Below are 8,015 nucleotides of genomic sequence, written 5' to 3'. Positions count from 1 at the left end.
TTCGGATTTTGCCATTTTGGCTTGAAATTTTGGGGGCAAAAAACAAATTTGGCCAAAGATTCAAATGTGGGCTAATTTATTTTTGTTAATTAATAATTAATTGATTATTATACATTTTTCGGCTAATATTTAGGTTACGCTATCTATTAAATTCTTATAAATTACTTAAAACTCAAATTAAAACTGAAAATCAATAAGTTCGGCTTTTTTCGGTTCTAATTACTTGCAAAACCGAAATCAAACCAAAGGACCGGATTTATGAAAACAAAAAACCAAACCATCGGTTTTCATTTAGGTTCGATTATTTCGGCTCATTTTTTTCGCTTATTTTGGTTTCATGCAGACCAATGGCCACTTACTATTTGAAGACCACTAAAAATCCTTCGATGTTGTAATATCAATAAAACCCGTCTTCGGTGCAACACTACATTTAGTGCAATATTTATCAAGTGCAGCACTCGTGAAGGCAAGTGCATATTTTCCAGTATTTAAGTTAGCCTTGTACAATAAATCTGCAACCAAAAAACACTCAAATTTACCATAAAACTGTAATAAGATTGTTAGGTATTGTATATTGTTAGCATACCAGCAGCTTCCGCTTGTTTTGACATTGTGTAAAAGGGTGCGAGATTTACAAGGTTGCTTGAAACAGTAGCAGCGGTGGCTGATAAAAAGAGAGTGACTACAGGGGTATTTCCGTCTTCTTGTGATTGTAGGATTTGACCATCGGTACCAGGTATTAGCCCTAACCATGAGGCTACTTGCATGAACTGAGTTGTGTCAACTTCTCTCTGTTAAACATCAATATTTATTTATGCAAATTTGTTACTGTAAAAAAATAAAAAGTAGTTATTAGATGTTAAGAAAATGACAGCTCACCAAAACGATATCGAGCACTTCCAACTTCCTTAATCCCGTGTAAAATCTCGGTTTTGAGTTTGGCTTTGGATTGCCACTTAAGAAGTTCTTTCACAAGCCTCATACACCCTGAATAAAGAATAAATACTTCAGATGGCTCCCACTATAATAAATTCCAAAATAGCTTCTTCTTTTTTTTAATCATTTTTAAAGCATTAACTGTTTATAAATTATACCTGTTACGCCGCCATCAAATAGGAGCAAACCGATAACTATGGAAGTGCTTCTTGCAATCCAGTTATCATTGGCTCAAGGGTTGTTATCTGAATTAGTTGCAACAAACCATCAAAAAACCATAGTATTCTGTTAATTCGGTTAGCCAAACAAACCAAATTAAAAATTTTGTATATCAGATATGATAACCGAATTCGCAATTCGGATATGGTTAATAGCAATTCGGATCAAATTTTTTGGTCATGGATACGGTTCAGTTTTCAGATTTTTTTGGTCTTCGGTTATTTTCACACCAATTCAGCATACTCTCCCATCATTAACAAATTAATATGATGCAGAATTGAATTTATATAGATATATATAGCAATTTAACAGTAACAATTCAGCATAGTCTCCAATCATTAAGAAATTAACCTTTGCAAGTTGCAATTGTCCAAGAACATCTTACATTTTTATTTTTGCAATAACCAAATGGTAAGAAGGAAGTTAACAGCTGAATGTGTGATTTGAATTAGGGCTTTTATCATTATAACTTAATTGAAGTATATTGCAATAATAAGTTGAGTTGATTTAAGGAAAATGATGATAATACCTCCAAGGAGAATGTAGAAAGAGCTTCTTCAACAGGAACAGCCGCCATGGAAATCGATCGATCGAACTGTTAGGTCAAATAATAAGTTAATAAAACCTAATTCATTCAACGACGAATAATGTATTGAGAATGAGATAAATATTTTGACTGACAGTACTATACTACCTCTGATGAATTGGATTGAAGAAATCAGATCGAAAAAGTGCAGGGAAGGCAATGGGTCGGGTTTGGCCTGGGTTTAGGAATACCCGGTTATTAAAGTCCATCCCAAACCTGTCCCAAACTTGTCGGGTTTTAATCGGGTAATTATCCGTCGGGTTTCGGGTTTTCTATCGGGTTTTGATAAAATACCCATCAGATATACCCGGCTCAAAACCTGTCGGGTTTGGATAAAAATATAACTAATCGATTACAAAAAGGGTTACCATAAAGATAAAATATCTCAAATAATTAACATAAACAAGTTTTGACAAATAATATATTTGAAATATAGTATATATATATAATATAAAAAGCTATATCAGGTACATCGGAAATATAATCGGATAAATGGGTTTATGTTATTAGGTAATCGGGTCGGGTAATCGGGTATATTAGAAATCCCAAACCCGTCCCAAACCCGCGAAAACTTTTAAAACTAATCCCAAACCCGTCCCAAACCCTAATGGGTCGAGTATTACCCGTCCCATTTATATCGAGTTTCGGGTTTTTTCATCGGGTTCGAGTTAGTCATCCCTAAAAAAGTGGTGTGACATTGAAGTCTTCTTCTAGTGCTAATGAGTAATGACACACTCATAATAATAATAACGAGTACCCAACGAATTCGGTTGCTGACTTGCTGCTGGTGCATTTCATTTTCTTACAAGTCAAAACTTAGTTAGCTTTAAAGCTTTATAAAAAAAGTGGTTTAGTTAAAACTAAGTTTTTAGAAATATATATGTTATCTATAGGCCAATAATTAGAAGCACAGTCCACATAAATTATAATTACAATGTTCACAACCAAAACGTACTTATGACCTTAAAAGGGTGTTGCTAAACATACCTCCATTTACATCATTTTTACTAAATATACACCCCCTTTAACTTATTAGATAAATTAATATTACCTTCTAACATTATTTATATACATATTAGTCCTTACAACATTTTTTTCACTTAATAATCTATACTACATATATCAAATTAAAAACTATCAAGTATTACTATTAATTTATTTTTTTAGTATTAATATTGTAAATATTTATAATATCTTTTTTTCAGTTTTAATAGTATATATATTTATAATATCCTTATTTTACCTCTTTATCTTTTACAAAATAAACCCGAAACTCGAAAACCTAAAACCCTAAACTCTAAACCCTAAACCCGAACCCTAAACTCGAAATCATAAAAAAAACACAACTTGTAAAAAAAAATAATATGGAATCCTTATTTTTGTGCTAATTTGGTAATTATATGATTTCAATGGTTAATATGAAAGTTGGTTTTTCCAAAGGGGGGGAGTATGACAAGCAACCAGGGGGGGTACACTTAGCCTAACCCCCTTAAAACGAGTTTATGGGAGAACTTTTGAAAAGCGACCCAAGATCAACGTTATTGACACAACGTTTCACGGCCAAAACTCACTTCCAAAATGTCGGAAGGGGTAGCGGTGCTCCTCGACGTTTTGGGCCAAAACACGTGCTACAACGTGCCGATTACGGGCGATCTTATGATGAATTGCATGAATAGTCGTATTTTGAAAAAAAAATGTATATCTAGATTAGCAAGAGACTATACTAGTTAGATCATTACATCTGGTTACATACATACAAATCGATTACAAGTAACGCCAAATGTGTGTGTAGTGTACTTCGATAGTAAACTAATTCTCTCTTACTTTTAAGGGTGTTCAAAAAACATGTGGTTTGAAACTCTTTTAAAAAAAAACAACATTTTAGTAAGAGTAACAGTAATAATAAAAAAGAAAGTGAAAATAAAAATAAAAATAAAAATGAAGAAGCAAAGCAGCCTTGTGTTATTCGATCTTCTTCTTCTTCTTCTTCTCTACTGAAACCAGAGAAAACCCTAATTGAGTGAGTGATTCCGGGATGCTTTGTCGTATCCTCTCAAGAGCCTCAACCTTGTTCCACCGTAGTAGTCTCATCCTAATTTGATATGTTATCCATCAATGGTTTTTGGAGTTGAACATATCTGGATTCCTCCTTGAGATTGATTAGCCTACCTGCTGCAAGTATTTTAGATTACTGATATTTAGTAAACCAACATTCTCAAATTTTAATTTACAGGACAATAAATAATAAATGTATTGGAAAATACTGAAGCATATAGTCACCTACTTACAACCAACTTCTAATCTTCCCAAAACAAAACTGCAAACTTTTAAAACCGTAACCAGGCCAGACCGGACTGTAAGATCGATATATGCTTATTTATTTTAGATATTTATTAGTTATTTATTTTTAAAGCATTTTTTTCTAAACTAAAACAAAAGTGGTCACAATAAATATGGTAACGCACTTAATATACATAACTTGGTTAAACTGTTTTCTACCAATTCGTTACATTGGTTTAATATGCTGTGAGTGAGCATTCTAATGAAAATAAATATTTATTTTTCTTACAATTTCTCTCGTGGAGTGATCTTTGACAATTTTTTGTACTTATTCACAGTTGTTGGTTTTTTGTTTTCTGTTGGTATTAGTTTTTGAGATACTGGGACAAATTACATAAAATAATTTAATATACATAACTAGATTATTATACATGTCATTTGAAATAAAATAGGAAATGTGAATTTTGAAACCAGTAAAAAACATTCAACATTTTGATATGCGTTGTTATTTTGGCACCTAGTATTGTGCATTATGGACAACTTTTTCAATATATATTTTGTATTTTTTGCATAGGACCATAAACCCAAACTGCAAAACCAAACCATTGTTAACGGTTTGGTTCTGGATTTCGATGATAAAAAACCGTTAGTAACGGTTTAGCTCACAGTTTTGACCTAAAAATGTCAAACCGGACCGTGAACACCCCTAAGACATTCTTTGCATTACTTTTAGCTAGTTTTAGCTCACTTATGTTTGTTCATATATAGTCAGTTACGTTTGTTTATACCGTTAACGAACATACATAAACTAACACGAACGTTTTCTTCTTCTTAACGAACGAACACAAACAAGAAATGCTCTTTTAATTGTTGACGTTCGACTGTTTGCTTGGTTAAACTTAAATGAACATATGCTTTGTTCATGTTTGTTTGGTTCCTTTACAAGCCTATCTCTTACTAAAGACTTTATGAAAACAGGTGGAAATCATGCATTTGGGGACTTAATTAGTGCATCAGGAATCACAGATGAGATGTTGGACAGTTTGATGGCTTTAAAAGATCTAGACGACGTTCCAGGATTGCCCCCGTTAAGTGCGATTGAAGATATGCGTTATGAAAAGAACACACGCAAGTCAACTAGGGCTGACATTGAGAGACAGAAACAAGAGGAAATTGCTAAATCACGTGTTAGACAAGTTGACAGTCAGGGTAGGGCATATGGCACTGGAAAAAGGAAATGTAGTATTGCACGTGTTTGGATTGAACCCGGTGACGGTAAATTCGTTATAAATGACAAAGAGTTTGATGTTTATTTCCCGATGCTTGATCAAAGAGCCTCACTTCTTCGCCCTCTATCTGAGACTAAAACTTTGGGCCTTCTTGATGTTAGTTGTACTGTTAAAGGAGGTGGCACGTCAGGTAATCCCCCCCCCCCCCCCTCCACCACCACCACCACCACCACACACACACACCCCTACACCTTAACTACTCTTTATGTATATTCTCATTTTTTTTATAAATATTATCTTGGTGTGTAAACATTATTTTTTGTTTATTAAACATGAATGCATGTCTTGTCCATTTAGTTATTTTTTTTAACTCTTATCAAATGACTGAATTCTGTATTTAACTGATTATCTGAGTAATTTAACCTGTTTAGCAAAAAAGTACACTATACAATTTTATACTTTTTAAAAACAATTAAAATTTGTTCGTTCATCTACGTTTGTTAGTTTATGTTTGTTTAGGTTCGTTTCGTTTGTAAGTGTATTCATTTATATTTTCTAGGCCTGTTAGAGTGTACTGTAGTCCTAATAACATTTTAGGCCCAACACATGTTGATCACATTTGCTTTTACTTGGTTTTAGCTCAGTTACGTTTGTTCATCTATGCTCAATTAGGTTCGTCCGTTTACGTTTGTGAATTAATCATTTATACTTTAAACAAACGAACACAAACTCAGTTATTTTTTGTGACGAACGAGCACAGGCAATAAAATCTCGATCGTTTAACTATTTCGAGTTCAATTGTTTGTTTGGTTGTAATTACATGAACGGGCACGGACATGCCCCATTCATGTTTGTCTGCTTCGTTTATAGGTCTAATATTTTTTGCATGTAACAGGTCAAATTGGTGCAATTTGACTTGGTATGAGTTGGGCGTTGCAAAACTGGGCACCGGATCAGTTCCGTCCTCCATTGAAAGATGGTAAATATTGTTTTTTTTTTCTTTTAGCTAATTCAACACTATTTTGTGCTTTAGCTTTGGAAGTTCTTTAGGTTATGCCCGGTTTACATATTTGTTCATAAAATGCAACCTCTGATATGACACATGGTTTAACAAAATATTGTGGCATATAATCATCATCATCATCATCATCATCATCGTACTCAGTATATCCCACCAATAGCAATGCTATGGTAGGGTCTGAGGAGAGTAAGATGTAGACAGCCTTACCTCTATCCCATAGGGATAGAGAGGCTGCTTCCGGTGAGACCCCCGGCTCGATAGTAGTTTTGAATCAAGCCTTGGACATAAGACACATAACACTCAATCATCGGGACACCGGCAGATTGGTGCATGTGCTCTTGTCTTTCGGCTATCAACGCCACCACATGATGCCTGATTAACCTTCCGCCACTTTTAACGTTATTTTCACGTGATTAGTAAAATAACGTCAAAATTAGTGGCATATAATGAATTATCTAAAAGATAAGGCCAACAAATAAAGAGAAGTTGTAGACAGAACCGAAGGCAGTGTCACTGATTTGAACATTTAATGATTGTTAGAAAATTCTTCTTTTGTTTTTGCTTAAGAAATGAAAATCAAATACTATCTTAGCTGTAAATCTTTTGAATGTGGAAGCAATTTTTGATTGAAAATACTGTTTTTATGCTTGTTAGTCAGCTTATCTATTGATATACCGATTAAATGCCCGTTTTGAAACGAATAGGTATCAATAGATCATCTCTTTCTGCCTTCCGTATTAGGAGGGTTAAATTGTTGAAAGCTAGACCGGTTTGCTTCTATCGGTTCTGGTTCTAAACATTTGGTTAACCATGGGGTATTTGACACATTTGTTCCTCGGGTTTATTCAAACTGACCGCTTTAGGATTAGGATTATGATTATTATATTGTTATTAAAAATATTATAATTGAAGAAATAATGTGATTTGTGTGTTGGCAGCTGGTTTCTTGACAAGAGACTCAAGAATTGTGGAAAGGAAGAAACCTGGTAAGAAAAAAGCAAGAGCTAGCTTCCAATGGGTCAAACGTTGACCAACCAAATACACCGGGTTATATTGGAGGACTTGTTTGTTACTGGATTTTGCAGTCTTTTTAAGGTTTCATGTGCTAAAACACGATTAATAATTTTGTTGTGGAGTGTTTCGTTTCAATGGCATTACAGATGTTTTCATTAGATTGATATAGCTTTTCAGATATTAACTCTCATTTTGGAGTTGAAGTTGTTCATATGGGCATCTGATTTGAACATCTCTTCCTTGTTTACATGTCGGACACATGACACTGACTTGACACTTATGTTTGTGGGATGACATGAATATGGCCTTAAATAATTATGTAGATAGATAGTCCATGTGTTTTGCCCATATTTAGTACACTGGTATATAACTGTAATAGGTAACGTGAGGGGTTCTCACTAGATTCAGTAGTCACTTATTACTAACTAGGTTTGAGCCCATGTAATACATGGGTTGTAATAAAATAAAATAGGAAAAAAAATATAATGTAAATAATTACAAAATGTGAAACATGTAAAAGATACTATTTACAAGTCGCTTAACTTCTTTTTTTTTTCTTAAAAAACATTCGTCATTACAGTTTAATGTTGTATTTCCTTCGATGGGTGGTAAATTGATAAATATACAATAAATGTGACGTTCATTTTGTATTTAGGTTGAGTGTTCATAACCAAAGTTCTTTCAATTATACATATTTGACACGGATAATGAAATTTTCAATAGAAAGAAG

At 33.5% G+C, this 8,015-nt stretch overlaps 1 pseudogene across 1 annotated transcript; it reads left to right on the top strand.

The window, feature by feature from the left end:
* Window positions 1–4,913: 4,913 nt before the first annotated feature.
* On the top strand, window positions 4,914–7,592 carry LOC143551404 (small ribosomal subunit protein uS9m-like; annotated as a pseudogene). The gene is made up of 3 exons (XR_013138486.1): window positions 4,914–5,440; window positions 6,146–6,229; window positions 7,210–7,592. The product of XR_013138486.1 is annotated as a small ribosomal subunit protein uS9m-like (transcript).
* The last annotated feature ends 423 nt before the right edge of the window (window positions 7,593–8,015 follow it).

This window comes from Bidens hawaiensis, unplaced genomic scaffold, assembly GCF_021521415.1.
Source record: "Bidens hawaiensis isolate Kalapana, Puna unplaced genomic scaffold, B.hawaiensis_p1.1 tig00016386_1, whole genome shotgun sequence".
Taxonomy (NCBI): domain Eukaryota; kingdom Viridiplantae; phylum Streptophyta; class Magnoliopsida; order Asterales; family Asteraceae; genus Bidens; species Bidens hawaiensis.
The sequence above is the reverse complement of the archived record's forward strand: the minus strand, read 5'-3'. Positions and strand labels throughout refer to the sequence as shown.